Source organism: Danio rerio, chromosome 20, assembly GCF_052040795.2.
Source record: "Danio rerio strain M-AB ecotype USA chromosome 20, GRCz13ab, whole genome shotgun sequence".
Classification (NCBI taxonomy): Eukaryota; Metazoa; Chordata; class Actinopteri; order Cypriniformes; family Danionidae; genus Danio; species Danio rerio.
The window spans coordinates 20,967,121-20,983,583 of NC_141040.1; the positions used below are offsets into that span (position 1 = coordinate 20,967,121).

General features: G+C 38.1%; 1 long non-coding RNA gene across 1 annotated transcript in view; it reads left to right on the forward strand.

Moving 5' to 3' along the window:
* Window positions 1-8,344: 8,344 nt before the first annotated feature.
* The window catches only part of LOC141379546 (uncharacterized), an 89,939-nt gene continuing 81,820 nt past the window's right edge, over window positions 8,345-16,463 (forward strand). The window contains exon 1 of the long non-coding RNA XR_015518344.1: window positions 8,345-8,629. This is a non-coding gene — a long non-coding RNA (uncharacterized LOC141379546). The remainder of the gene's footprint in view (window positions 8,630-16,463) is intronic.

The window sequence follows — 16,463 nt, forward strand, 5'->3', positions numbered from 1 at the left end:
TACACATGGATCGATAATTGCAACAATTTGACCATAAACAGCTGAAAAAATGTATTGGAAATAAAAATTCATTCTCTGTCACAAGGGGGCGCTTTAGGAGTGCTGAAATATTATGGTTTCCCTAGTAATGACTGTACACAAATTAGCATTATATGCGACCAAAATGGTCGCAATTGAGCCCTGCATTAGCAGCAGCTGTCTAGAGTTGACTATGTTAACTTTAATTAGATGTAGTTTCATAAAGCAAACTCAGTTCGCCTTTTGAAAAGAAAGCAGTCATTAGCTGCTTCCCCTCATTCTGCCTCCTTTCTTTTTCCTTTCTGTCTTTCTTTTTTTTAAAGCCCGATTTGGGCTTTTTGCGCAGCATGATCAGGCTCTACTCACTGCGTTACTTGTTTGCCGCTGGCTGCCGTCTATGGGCGGACTAAACCATTTCTGGGGGGGGGGGTTATTAATATATTTTGAAATAAATAATGACATTGACATCAATTGGAGGTTGATTCGAAGTAGGCTACAAAAAAAAATAAAAAAAAAAAAAAAAAATTGGTGGGATTTCAAAGGGCCCTCTCCCTAGACGGCGCCCTGGGTAGTCAGGTCCACTTTTTCCCCACTACCACGCCCATGGCAACAGTACAAAAACAGCAGTAGAGCTATGAATAGAAAAAGAGTTTGAGAAACCGATTATGAGATTTCAAAATGCATCTCTATTCTGTCTTAAATTGATTCTGAGCTTTTTTTTTTTTTTTTTTTACCAGCAGATGGTGACGTATGCTTTACAAACAGCAGTACTCTGCTTGCATTAAATTCATTACAAAAACCAGTTGAACTTTAAATAATAATTAATAAAGTCGAGAAAGATTTAAGTGTAATACAAGTAGGGCTACACAATATACAATATATCCTTTCAGCATCTATTTAGCAAAAGTCACATTGCAGGATATACAGATGAAGTCAGAATTATTAGCCCCCCTGAATTATTAGACCTCCTGATTATTTTTTTCCACATTTTCTGTTTAACAGAGAGAAGTTTTCTTCAACACATTTCTAAACATAATAGTTTTATTAACTTATTTCTAACTGATTTATTTTATCTTTGCCATGATGACAGTAAATAATATTTAACTAGATATTTTTCAAGACACTTCTACTCAGCTTAAAGTGACATTTAAAGGCTTAACTAGGTTAATAAGTTTAACTAGGCAGGTTTGGGTAATTAGACAAGTTATTGTATAATGATGGTTTGTTCTGTAGACAGTCGATAAAAAATAGCTTAAAGGGGCTAATAATTTTATCCTTAAAATGCTGTTTAAAATATTTAAAACTGCTTTTATTCTAGCTGAATTAAAACAAATAAGACTTTTATTCCAGAAAAAAAAAAACAAACATGCTGTGAAAATTTCCTTGCTTGTGATTGTATAATGATTTTAAAAGCATTCCGGTTTAAGAAATTGGACCATTTTTGACCTTAACTATGATTACTTGTATTAAATTATTTGTATTTTAATCATTCTGCTACTGTACTTGAATACTCGGGACTCACTTTGTTTCACTTTATGAGATGGCCACTTTTTAAAGATGAAAGTTTTAAAGTGAAAGTGACAAAGTGTGAAAGTCAACAAATTAAAAATGAAACACTCGAAATTGCACACATACACTACGGACAATTTAGCCTACCCAATTCACCTATACCACATGTCTTTGGAAACCAACACCAACATGGGGAGAAAATGCAAACTCCACACAGAAATGTTAACTGACCCTGCTAAAGCTTAAACCTGCAACCTTCTTGCTTTGAGGCGAACTTGCTACCCACTTGTAATGGGGAGACTGACACGGAGGGATCCATTATGCAGTATTTATTAGTCACACTTTCACTCAAACAATCAATACGCACAAAGGTGCGAACATACAACAACAACAGTAATAAAGGTCTTAGGGCTGGCGGCTGACAGACACAGAGTGATTTACCAGGCATGGGTCAGAGGCAGGCGGCGTGATTCAGAGTCCGTGTATCAGGCTTGGGTCGAGGGCAGGCAGCGAGTATCAGAGTCCGTGTAACAGGCTTGGGTCGTGGGCAGGCAGAAGGCAAAGCAGAGTCAGAAACGGGCTGGAGTAATACACAGGAGATCAGGCAGGATATAACACTCAGTAATGCTGGCCGGGGCTGAACATGACTTCGCAAAGACTGAGTGTTTGAGTGTGGCTTATAAAGGGTACGTGGGTCATTAGCGGGATTCAGTTCAGGTGTGCTGGATCAGTGTAAGTGGATGATGTAATGCTTAGAAGTCCGGAGATGGTGGCCTCTGCTGGCCAGCGAGGGGAGTGACTGGGACCGAGTCGGTGACACCACTGTGCCACCATGCAGCCCCAAATTATTTTTTACATTTTTTAAAACGTGTTTTCACAATAACCACTGTAGGCTAGTAACAAACTGTACCACTAAACTACAAACCTTTATTTAAAAAAAAAAATAATAAAAAAAAATCTTTATTTGAAATGATTCATTCTAAAAATAAAAATATATATATATTATTTAGAATAGTCAAATAATTAATAAATTAGTTGATAGATTAATCAATATAAAGAGTCATTATTGGCAGCCCTATAAATATCTTGCTTTCTATGCAGGATGAGGGAGCTCTCTAATTGAATCCAGCACAATCTTAAATTGTATTGCAAAAGACAAACGTCTCAGGTGGTCGGAATAATAACAAAATTTAAATTGTTGGGTGAGCTAATCTTTTAAAGATTTATATTTAAATATTTGAATGCGCTTCAGAAATCTAGACTCATCAAACAAAGCAACTAATCTGTTTTTATTTAATTTTGGTAAGCCTGTCAGTTTGGTGATCTTTTGTTTAATGCTGTAGCTCATCTGCTTCAAGGTTTGACATGTGTGGTCAGAGATGCTCTTTTGCAGACCTTGGTTGTAGCAGGTTATTTGCGTTTCGGTCACTTGTCTTATCAGCTCAAACCAGTTCTGCCATTCTCATTTTCAAACACAGAACTTTAGCTCACTGGATATTTCCACATTTTCAAACCTTGAAAATCCTAGTAGATCAGCAATTTCTAAAATACTCAGACCAGTCCATCTGGCACCAACAACAATAGCATTTTTGAAAGATACTGTATGTTAAAGTTAGTGAAACAGGTGAAGGCAATCTATGCGTCTTCATTTTTAATGTGTTTAATGTGTTTAAAGGCAAATAATGCATGTATTTGCAATGTGTTTGTGTATAAGAATAACATTCTGCCACATTCTTATGTTCACACTTGTGAATATGAAAAAATATGATCCAGTTAGAGTGAAAATACCCATCAGTGTTGTGTGTTTGTTGTGTGCTTGAAGTGATTGTGTGAATGTGAGGAAGCTTGTGAAGGCGTGAAACAAATGGAAGTGAGAAAGAAGCTTTATTTTGTGACAGCAGACAGAGAAAAAAGAGGTGTGTTTGTGTGTGTGTGTGTGTGTGTGTGTGTGTGCGTGTGCGTGTGCGTGTGCGTGTGTGTGTGTGTGCATGTGCCTGGCAGACACTACAGGAGGGCAAATAGGATGATAATGAAACAATGGAGCTGTAAATGCTAAGTTGCTTTGGCAGAGGAGGATGTGGCAGACATTTTTTTTTAAAGTGCCTCGGTAGGTCAGAACCCAGCCGTATGGTTCAGCATGATGGGTGTGAGGTGCAGAGTCAGGGTCAAACTGACCGCTCTCTGGAGTGACGCAACAAAAACCAGCATGAGGTGAGAGGTTTAGCAGAGCCAACACACTATTATAGCTCATCCACAGCAGGAGTCTCTTTGCCATGGCTAAAAATGAGGCTCTGTCAGATCATAAGCCCTATGGCCACATAAAGGTGTGTGGGTGTGTGATGTCCTGTGTTTACCTTGGGTATTTCACACATTCTATAACAAGTTTAGTAATAAAAGACACCTTTTGAGAAGTCCTTAAAGTTTCGTTAAAGTTTTTTGGAGTCTTTTAACAGAATTGTTATGCAAAGTTTTTAGCAATGTAAGATTCCATTTTATTAGCCCAACGACAGAATCTAATGAATGGCCGAAGGTTAAATGCGTGTAAGCCTTTTCTTGAGCTTCTGAAAAGAATTTGCGTCCCTACAGAAACAAAATCTGAATTTCTAAATTTGGATCAACTTTTGCGATGTATTTAAGGACCGGGCGGGAGACGCGCGATTTCTGGGAGATTAGCATTCATTTGCTGGCATCCGGGAGTGTCTATGCATATGCATATGCAGATACTCCCACAACTTCCGGGAGACTTAGGATGTCTGTATGCTGTAGAAGAGTCACTCTTCTACAGCATACAAATAATAATTTTAATAAGTAAAAATAATAATACTAATACAATATATACAGCATAATACACTTTACTATGGTATGATTCAAAACAATTAATTAATATAAATTACTATAGTATTTTTTCATGTAAGAATTGACATAATGAATTTTAACAACATGAATGAAACAATAATTGACATTTATTTTGTCATGTTATTTTTGAGATATTTCTTAAAACCTGACATTTTCTGTAACATGTTATCTAACTTTTCTAAATTTAGAGCAGTTTGATAAAAACCCTAATATGTATGAGTGATTTTCAGATACTTTCCACACAGGGCAAGTGTTAACGGAATCACGTTTTCCAAAATTGAATTCAGATACAAACGAAAATGTCAGATAGAGCTTTAATTCCAAGCTGGTGAAAAGTATTATTATTAAATGAGATTACTCAAAAGTGCTGGCAATATAAAACTTTCTCTCAGTCTTATACAGTACCATGCACAATTAAACATAAACAACCAGATGTCTCTTATCTAAATGAAACTGAAAGTGGCTGTCACACTCACAAGCTTGCATATGTACAGTGTGCTTTTGATCTTGAATAAACAAAATTGCTCATGTCATATTTGCCCTCGTTGTAACACCTGCATCATTCATTTCCACATGTTTGAAACACTTTCAAACATAGAAGCTATTGCAAACACCCATATGTTCTTTGTAATTATTAATTACTAAACTTGTGAGATACTGATTGAGTGTATGTGTAGATGAATGTAGTTAAGATATTGGTCTAAAATTGAATGAAATATTTTTTTAATGTTCAAAATAGAACACAGTCCACAGGACATGATAGTCTTTCATAGATTAAAACAGTTACTATGTTTGTATTAATTTTAAAATACAACTAAATTGTATTAGTTATTACCTCCATTTAATAAAATAATTACTCTTTGTAATTAAGTCTAATTTAAACATGTTTGTTTAAGCTGTTTAAGTGAAGTGAAGTTGTTTAAGTGAAGTTGCTAAGCTTTTTTCTTCAGTAGTGTTGACGTACTTCCAACTGAAATTAGATCTTGAGTAGGGGCAGAAGATTTCTTTTGCGCATCATTCTGGCTTCTTCCAAAATTGGCTACAACTCAAGTAGTACATTTGCGTTTGAATTTAATTCACGATGATTAAAAAAAATATGTTCTACACTACCTGACAAAAAGTCTTGTCTAACTAACAAGACTTCCAGTTGATCAGTTGGTATTAAAAGTCGATAATATGGTGGGTAAATGCCTCTAAATTAAGCTCATTTTGCCAGAATAAATATGTCAATGCCTTGATTTTTAATTGTATAATTAGGACAATAAGGTTTGACTTTGCTTAGATAAAAGTCTTGTCACTTAACAGAAATAATGTATAGAATATAAAGTCATGGTGCAGTGGAAAAAAAAGAATAAATATTGTGTAGGACTCCTATGAGCTTGGAGGACTGCATCTATATATCTCTGCAATGACTCAAATAACTTATTATTAAAGTCATCTGGAATGGCAAAGAAAGCGTTTTGTTCCCAGAGTTAATTAAGATTCTTTAGATTCATCTTTAATGCCTCCTCCTTCATCTTACCCCAGGCATGCTCAATAATGTTCATGTTTGGTGACTGTGCTGGCCAATCCTGGAGCACCTTGACCTTCTTTGCTTTCAGGAACTTTGATGTGGAGGCTGAAATATGAAAAAGAGCGCTATCCCGAATGTAACCCCAAACCGTAATTTTTCCTTTACAAAACGTTTCTTTTCTGTGAGAATATTGGGTCCATGCTGGTTCCTATAGGTTTTCTGCAGTATTTGTGATGATTGGGATGCAGTTCAATAGATGATTCATTGGAAAAAATCTACCTTCTGCCACTTTTCCAAATGATCAACTAGAGATCAAGCTTTTATTTCTTGCTCTTACAACTGGGATCTACGGCAAGACTTTTGTCAGGTAGTGTCTATAGTATGAGTAAATTGAATTCAGATGTACAACATCCACAGTTTGTCATTGTCATGTGACCTACTCGCGTCAGTTGAGTTGTTTCAGTCCCGTTCATGAATTCTCTCATGTTGCATCATGGGATATCGTAGCATCCATTGGATGCGCACTTCAGAATCTTGCTGGAAGTAGTAAGCCATCCGGGTAATTCTCGCATATTTTTTTAAAAATACTATGTATGTGAATATCCTACATTTCACACATACTGTTTTTAACGCACTCTATAGTATGAAAGTATGCAAGTTTGGATGCAGCGTCCCTTATAGCAAACTTAATGGTAAGAGAGTGTAATGATATTAAGTTGCCATGGAAACCCTCAAGTTGACGTCAACAGAAGGACCGCTACTCCAAACATGAAAGCAAATCTGACTCTTCTTGAAAATGAGCAAACTCACTTATTCACCTTAAGAATAACAATAGGAAAAAGCACAAAAAAAAAAAATTAGATAGAGTTTAGATAAATAGAATAATGTTAAATGGATAGTTCACCCAAAAATGAAAATTCTGTCATCATTTACTCACTCTTGATTTGTTCCAAAATCTGTAAGCACAGATGTCCATAGTATTTTTTTCTACTCTGAATGTCAATGGCTGCAGGATTACAAAAAAGCCTGAAAAAAAAAAAAAAAACTTTTTTGCTTGAACTATCCCTTTAACTAAACTATTAGAACCTTGTGGCCTAGTGTTTATAGAGTTATAAATATTCACATTATTTTAAATTATTTTAGCTAGATTAGTTCCCCCAGACATAATTTGAGTTTCTTACTTTGACTTCCATGGTTTCTGTACCCATCGACTTCTATAATATTTTTTCCTATGCCAGTGGGTGCCAGCAAGCAGCATTTTTCAACATATCTTCTTTTGTGTTCAACAGAAGAAAGAAACTCATAAAGGTTTAAAAACCACACAAGGGAGAGTAAATGATGAGGCAATTTTCATTTTTGGGAGTACTACTGTTTCCTTTTAATGCATTTTTTATGTGTCATATACCCTGAGCTAATCCTGTCTCAAAAAAAAAAAAAAAAAAAAAAACTTTCGCCAGGTGCTGTGGTAACCTCCCCAAAGATCAAATGAATCAGACACCAGCAGATCTTACTGTCTTTTGTCAGAATCCATCAAACCCCCTTAATTTTATTATTTTTTTGAACCACCTCGTTTGTTATCCAGGTTCAATCCATATCTTTTTTCTGTACTCAACATCTCGTCTCTCTCTTTTTTGTTTTAATCAGAGGAAGAATATGATCTCCTGACTCCTCTAGACAATTATAAAACCAACCTTGTGCAATAACACAGCAACTGGTGAATCAATAATGCACATCTGAATTTTACACTACAAATGCACACATCCTGTGCTCTCCAGCCTTCAAATGTTTGATTGCTCCAGAATCCTAATGATGCCATCCATCAAATCTGTGCATAGCTTTAATATTCCTGCCAACACTGTTGTGTAAAAAAAAACACAGTCGTCTATCTATACTTAACCTTAGAGAGCCTGCATTTATGCTCAGAAGCCCAAATGAAGGCCTGGTTTATAGACATATAGACAATCTCCTCCATGTAGTGTTATGACTCTCACAACATCTATCAGAGAGGAAATCGGGGTGCTAATAATGAAGCTACGCTAATGTCAACACAGAAACTCAGTGTAAAATGTCCTCCCTTGATCTGTGTGCACCGACCAAACCGTTAATCTACTCCATCTCTACATCCGAGAGATCATCTAACTGGAATAGACTGACGCGCTGAGGGGACTCGTAAGCGAGTGTTTCACTAACAATTAAACGGAGAAGAAATCATGACTCCATTTGTGTCATTCTGTCATTGTGATTATGCCTGAGACAGAATGGAGCTCTAAAAATACAGAGCACAGTGCAGAGTATTGGCAAACCTCCCGGTCTCCTTCATCATCTACAGCTATTGTTGATTTAGCTGAGCAGAAAACAGATGTCAGTGAGAAAGGGACTGCAGCGTCTCTCCCAACCTTAAGGGGGCAGTGTTTCCATTTTAAAATGATCAATATGTGAGTGGTGGATAGGATAGTCTTTGTTTTCTGTTTAGTACAGGCTAGTTTCTTGAGAAGACAGGTGAGGGTATTCTGTGTGTTTGTCTTTTTTTTTTTTTTTTTAGAGGTAAAGAGCTATTATTATATAATATCTGAGATGGTGACAGGTTTTAGATCTATTTTTGATTAGATGAGACTCATCATTATCGAGTCCTTCCAACGAATTACCCGTTAGACAGCAGATCAAGAATCACATTGCGGATGAGGAGGACGCCTTGTGTCATTATTCATTTCAACAAATCCTGTTATCTTCAAGGTTTGGGTGTTTTTCTTTCCTCCTCTTTTCTTAGAAGAGCTGCTGTCCATTAGTCCCCCAAATAATCAGTTATTTCAAAGATAAAGTAGTGGATGTTACATGTTCATATTTTTCTTTCTATACATTTTTTGTGTTTTTTATTTAAGGAATATTAAAGTTGTATAGTGGGGCATGTCATGTTATTTCCATGAATATTATTAATTTTAATGTGTATTCATTAAAATAAGTTATAAGTAGGGGCAGACAGAATCTGTGGACATTTTTTTAAATCTATTTCTGCGCCAAATTTTGTTAAAAATCTGTGGATTTATATGGAATGATTTTGGGAGTATCATTACTTAAAACTTAATAAATGAAATGAAAAATAATACCTTTTTAGCTTTTATTTAATGTTTACAATGCAAATCCATCTAGATCCACCTAACTGGTAAATAAAGCAAGTCTCTCATATAATATATCTAATAAAAGACAAAAACATATTACTTTGCAAACTTTATTGTAAATAAATCAATTTTTTTTTTACAATTTTTTTTAATAGTATTGCTGAAATTAATTTAAAACCTGACTACTTTTCAGTTTACACACATTTACACTAGTAAATAAACACACTCAATGATGGGCTAAAAATCTGCAAAAATCAGCATATTTCTGTGCGCACAGATCCTATATGGGCCTATTTATGAGATGTTATGTATGCACTTATATGTTTGTATTGTTGGTTTGTATGCATGTTTTTATTATTCTTCATTCATTCAATTATTTTCTTTTCGGCTTAGTCCCTTTATTAATCTGGGGTCACCACAGATTATGAGGAATGAATTGCATATAATAATATAATAATAATCCAGCATATGTTTTACGCAGCAGATGCCCTTCCAGCTGAAACCCATTACTGGGAAACACCCATACATTTCTATTCACACACATACACTACGGAAAATTTTAGCTTACCAAATTAATCTATTGCACATGTCTTTGGACTGTGGGGGAAACTACAGTACGTGGAGGAAACCCACACGAACACAGGGAGAACATGCAAACTCCACACAGGATGCTGTGTGGAAACTTCCACAATGGGGATTTTGTTCAGAAAGCCAGTCGTCTAAAAGAGTATATAATCGGGCCATTGAAATGCTAATGAGTTGGCAGAGTCAGCTTGCGCAGCTGATGCTCGTTGCAAACAATTTTTCAATATAAGCACAGCAAGAGCAAGGTGAGGCATCCTTTTTTAGCTGAAGAGACTTTAACCCACAGCTAAGGGGCAAGCATTATGGAGAAGGAACATAGCATTTACATTCTCCCACTCAGGGAACTAGGGTTACTTTAGTAACCAGAGCCATCCCCTTCGGGAGGGGAACTTTAATGCTACTGTATGTGGAAACTTCCCCTATGGGGAAATGTATCAAAACGCCATAATGATTGAACCTTACCTTCACCCCTGATGAGAGGTTTGCCCGGCAAAGAGAGCATGAGCCCACCTGCATCACCAGAGGCAAGGTCTTCTAGCGTGTTCCCTGGCCCTTACTCATCCCACTTTAACAGAAGATTTAAAGATTTAGATATATTTTTCGGGAGCCACAAAGTGTCTAGATAATACTAGGAATTAAATATGACAGTACATTGGGAAAGCGTGCAGTCTTGATAGGGAGGACCTACAACGTAACCGGCCAGCATGTGTTTCTTTCGCTGAGTCAGTGCTGGGGGCCTCGGAGGAATCTCTGCAGGGCTCGCCTAAGCAGGGAACTTTACTGACAGAGTGAAAAAATGCTTGTATCTCCGTGTTGGGGAGAATGGCACAGCAAGCAGGTTTCAAAACGTTAACCAAGTTGTTTCCTCAATCACTAAGGGTTACTTAATATCCTTGTGGGAACTGGCTCCATTCGCAAATTTTAAAACCGTGCAAATGTATTGCAGCTCTACAGATGTCTTTTAGAGAGGCGGCGCGTGCACACGCCCAAGAGGATGCAATGCTCGTGGTGTGCGCACAAACTCCTATCCAGTGGGCCAACCTCTGTTTAGATACAGCACTTCACTTCTGCCGACCACCGTAACAGACGAAGAGCTCCTCAGATGATATAAAGCTCTAAGTGAGGTCCAGATAGATTCGCAAAGCACAAACCGGACAAAGTAATGAAAGGGCTGGGTCTGCCTTGCAGCGCTTGCAGGCTCACTACCTAGTCTTTAAACGGTGTGGTAGGAACCTTGAGCACATATTTAGGCCGGGGTCTCAGGACAACGTGAGAGTAGGCTGGCCCAAATTCCAACCACAAGTCACTGACCGGAAATGCTCCAGGTCCCTGACCCTTTTAATCGATGCCAACACGACCAGAAGAGCTGTCTTTAGACATAAGAAGGGGGCGAGGTGGATTAAATTACCTAGCTTGTCTGAGGAACCGGATGATGAGTTTATGCCTTCCCATGGTGCTGCCTGCCACTGTGTCATAGTGAGTGGAGAACCTTATGTGTGGAGGGCGACAGCTGTCCAGCTGTTCAACTGTCCAGCTTCTCCTGAAGGAAAGAAAGCACAATGCTGATCTGGCAAGTTCGGCGGTCTTCTCTGCGAGAGACACACTATTCAGTGATTAGAATCCACTTCAGGGCATAGGTGCGCCTCGTTGAGGGGGCTCTAGCCTGAGTGATGGTATTAACCACTGCAGTCGGTAGGTTACCTAAGTCTTCCTTGCGTCTAAGGACCACACGAGGAGGTTCCAAAGATCTGGGGGAGGGTGCCAGATGGTGCCCTGTCCCTGAGAGATTAAGGCCCCGTTTACACTAATGCGTTTTAGTTTGAAAACGCATAAGTTTTGCTACGGTTACGCCAACCGTCCACACTACGCCGGAGTTCTCGAGCGCCGAAAACGGAGCGTTTCGAAAACGCTGGAGAGGCCGTTTTCATTTTGAAACGCTGCTGCTCCGTCTCAGTGTGGATGATGGAAAACGGAGACATCTGAAAACGGAGGCGGGGCTGCAGACGTTCGCCTCTCTGATTGGGGCTTTTCCTGAATATTAAGTAGCCTAACACACAGTTCAGTCCTGAATCTTCTCCGTGTAAGTTCAGACTTCGCAAGTTTGATCAAGGCTGCAGTCTCTTCTTCTCAGTTTGATATGGAAAAGCAGACTATACCGAGGACACGGGTAAATCTTCAAAGGGAACAGTGTACTTTATAACTTCATTCACACTTCATTCACATCACCCTTCGTTGTTTCACTTTCTCAACAATAAAATGTAAACATGATTTAAGGAACTGCCTATTTTCATTTTAATATTAGCAACTTAGACAGCAGACATGTTGAGGCGTCGTGCTGCATATATGAGCGTCATCTTCACTGTCTGGATATTTATAACAAAACGGAGCCGATAACAACTGCCTCCTTTCAATTTCAGTGAAAATACGAAACATCCCCTCTCTTTTGCTGAGTATCAGTTTTAAGAATCGATAATGGCCATTTTAAAAGTATAACATACAATAAGTTTATACATTGTAGGAAATAAAGGCAAGCGATAAGTCAATATACAGAATGTACGTGGTTACATTAATCATTAACTTATCTTTGCGCTCAGCCAAAACACGTTACCTGAGAACAAGTAATAGATTCCAATGCCCAAAGTCAGGGAATATGTCGTTAGATAAAGACAACAAGATGAATGAAATATCCCGTTTAATAAATATAGTGAGATTAGATCCAGCGGGAGATGCTTGATGAGAAGTCCGACTAGCAGAGCTCTCATCTGGGTACATGGGCTGCAGCGCTTGCCCGAGAGCGTCTGTGTGGTCACGTGATGTGCGTTTTCAGCGTTTTGGTGTGGACGGAGAGCAGTTCAGAAACGCTGGGTAAAACGCGAGTGTGGACGCGGATCGTTTTCATTCTAAAACGCCGTTTTAAAACTAAAACGTACTAGTGTAAACGGGGCCTAAGTTCTCTCTTAAAGGAATCTGCCAGGGGAGGGCCAGAGAGGCGCAACTAGCAAGACCTGTTCCTTGTCCTTTCTGACCTTGTGCAGTGCAAGCAGGCTCACTGGGGAAACGCATATTTGCGAATGCCTGAGGCCAGCTGTGGGCCAGTGCATCAGTTCCGAGAGAGCACTCAGTCAGAGAAAAAAAAACAACTGTCAACTGTCTGCGTTCTTAGGGGAAGCAAACAGATTGATCTGGGCTTCCTAGAATAACGCCCATATCAGTTGAACAGACTCTGGGTTGAGTCTCCATTCTTCTGGACAAAAGGACTTCATGAAAGCACGTCGGCTGCACGGTTGAGCTCGTTAGGAATCTGAATGGCTTGCAGAGATTTCAGCCATGTATCACTCCAGAGGAAGAGAGTTCTGCATTAGCTGAGCATGCTCTCCGAAGAGGTACGCTGTCATGGTGACCGAGTCCAGCTCCAATCCGAGAAAAGAGTTCCTCTGCACAGGAACTCTTTTCTCATCCTTCCTATGCTCTTTTCTCAGTTGACCTAAAGCCCCAACAAGTGGAGGTGTCGGAGCACCTTGTCTCTGTACATAATCAATTGCTTCCAAGAGTGAGCTAAAATCAGCCAGTTGTCAAGATAATTGAGTATTTGGATGCCCGCAAACCAAAGCCTGCTTCAGAGGTGCTCCACGTAGCCGCTTCGGGACAGGGCAGCTCTAGTAGGATGTGGATGGCTTGGCGGGCGGAGCGGGCTTAGGGTCCACCAATTGATGACATTACCCATCGCATTTGACTGCTCTCTCACCGTTTTGAATTCCTGGGCAAAATTGAGTCAAGAATGCGTAGTTTGTCAATTTTGCGCATATCAGCCAGGTTTAGCCAGAGGTGGCGCTCTTGGACCACTAATGTGGACATTGTCCTCCCCAACGCACACTCAGCATAGTCAGTTGCGGTGCGGAGCTCTACCCTCGCGCAGCTGAGCCAGCGCCTGCGTTTGGTGCACTGATAATTGGCCATAATGCAAGGTGGAAGCAGCCTGGCCCGCAGCTCTGTAGGCTCTGGCTCCAAGGGAGGCAGATAACCTGGAGGCTTTGGATGGAAAACAAGGCGGTCCCTGTTAGGTACATTTTAAAACCCTTAAATATAAAGATCTCCAAAAAAAGTTGAACACGTAACATTCAAACATGAACTTTAAATCATAATTTTTTAGAACTAATTCTAAATATATCTAAATACATGATGGTGAACTGTCTTTCCATTACAAAATCTCCACAATTAAGATCTGATTTCTTTGAAAATCTGTGATCTTCACTGCCTGATAGATGTACAATATAAAGTGGGTATCAGAACAGACAACAAGCACTGCATTAGATTCCATTTTCTCCTGCCATGACTTTAAAATGTGAAAAACTATTTTACCACAGTCTTTTCAATAGAGTTTCTGCGCTAGCCTGCTGCTACTGACGGTGCTAGAATTTAGCATTCTAGCATTAGTCTTTCATCTAGTTTTATGCTTGAACAATTAAATAAACGCTTAAGTCTATTTAACTGATTGTATTTTACTTACATTACAACATCAGTGCTGTAAAAGGAATCTTATAAATTGAAAACGAGTGCATGTTTTTACCAAAACTAATATATTTTTTTAATGCATGTAAAAACAATATACTTTGCACAAAACTTTTTGGGGTTATTCACCAAAGAAGATGTACTCCAGCCCATTTAGAACATCATTATGAGCGTTTTATGTTATAACTAACGTGCTTCAAACTATGGACCTGTGCCAGAGAAACTTTTTTTTCCCAATTTGTTTGTCGCGAGCCACATCGTTGTTTAGGTACCGCACTCCAGATCAGATACTGTATTTATTTTCAAATATTGTAAGAAACGTTACATAAATTAATTAATCAATGAGTCAGCAAATCAGTGAATGATATCCGTTGTGGAAAACACTGTTCCGATTACTTGCAGATTTGTTACTACATATTGTATTTATATGCACAATTGCATTTCAATTTAAACATTCAAAAATAACAAAAACAATATTGAAATACAGTTAAACAAAACATAAAATAATAACATAAATATCAAACCCTCATAATAGGTGTGACGTATTCAAATATTGTCCTAAAAATGCAAATCAGTTATTTACAGTACATTGTCTTGTAGCTCTGACAGCACTTTAAAAAAAATAATAATAAAAAGTATGACTTGAATGCAATGTAAAAGATGCTTAAAGAAAGCCTGCCACACAAAAGCACATGTATTTTTTTTTTTTTTTATGCTTTGGTTAGCATATTCAAATTAGAATGCATTTGTTTGGTGATTATGTTATTGAATTGGGCTTTAAACTTAAAAACCACAAAAACGCAGATTTATCATCTTTCCTCAGTTTCCTTAAGCAGAAATACATAAAGATTATGCATAAGTCACCTGAAAGAGATGAGCTGGTAAAGGTTCTTGATTGAAATCATGAAATTGCGAAAGATTTGTTTAGAGCGAGTGTGAAGATTTGCAATTAGACTTCGATGAAATCTCTCAGAACAACATTGCAGTTAAATTGAGGAATCAAATTGGAGATGGGTCTATTCCTTTGCCAATACAAACTTTCAGTGGGGTTTAATTAATTTGAGGATGTGATTATGCTGCGCCTACGTGCCCCAAATAATGCCTTGCATCTAAATGCATTACTATTTTTGCCATTAAAGAATTCAATTTTACTCCCCACTTCACCCAAACAGGCAGCAGCCCAAAGCCCTAAACAAACCCAACTTGCGCATTTAAGCTTCTCTGTTTGACAAATTCCTCCCCATTGCTGAAAGATTGAACTGATTAAATAGATTTGTTTTAACCGACACGTAAATAAATCTATTTTATGCTTCTGTGTGAAACCACACAACCCAAGTCCCCTGTCAGCCTGCTGTGAGCTGCTCTGGCTGCATAATATCAGCTTGAAAAGGTTTTAGTCCACAGAACAAACGCCTCACAACTGTGTTTCATTACACAACTGCTGTAGATAAGCTGACCAGCGATTTCTTTTTGGAGACTTGAGGAATGTTTTTATAGGTGCGGCGTGTAGTTTTTTGGATGCTAAGATACTTTCTCATATCCCTCCTTAATGTGTGTTCTTTATCTGCTCTCCTTGCAAACTGGAATTATTGTGGCTCTGTGGTGTTTTCAAAAACACTGATCATCGAATGTCATTAGTTGTATTGAATCTTCATTTATCTGACCAATAGCAAGAGTTCAGAAAATATAACAACAGTTATTTCTACAAAATCCTTTGGTGGCACTAGTGACCAGAAAAGTAAGAACATCACATTTAAAGGTGCTGTATGTACTAAGTTTTTAACTTTGTTAAAGCATGAAAATACCATGATATGTTTGCAGATATATAAGAAACATGCTAAGTGAACATTCTTGTTTATCTGAAAAACCTGAATTTATCTGAATTCAACCCGCCCACTGCCAGTTCAGCCAATTATATTTCAGCACCTCAGGTTGCCATGGTGAAAACCTGCTTATTTCATTCTTTCAGTCACAAAGATGCCAGTAACTGAAATGCAACATCCGGCAGTAGCAGCCTCCAAAATGAGATGCAGATTCAGAGTTCTGAAGGTGGTTATTAATAAGCAAATAATATAAATATTACAAACGTAAACTTAAGGTGAGTAGGTTAGATTTTAACCCTGTGTCCTTACAATACGCTAAATAGCAGTCATTCAGAAGCACATAATAGTACACTCTAATGAAATGGTAAGGTTTATAATCCAATGAATATATATTAAACCTATTTAATACATTCTAAATGTAGATGCTGAATCACTCAAATGTGTTGGTTCATACTGAGTCACAGTTCTTAAGCTTAATTTCAAGCGGTCTATTTTATTTTCAAGATTTGAGGTGAACTATCTGCTGCTGCTTTC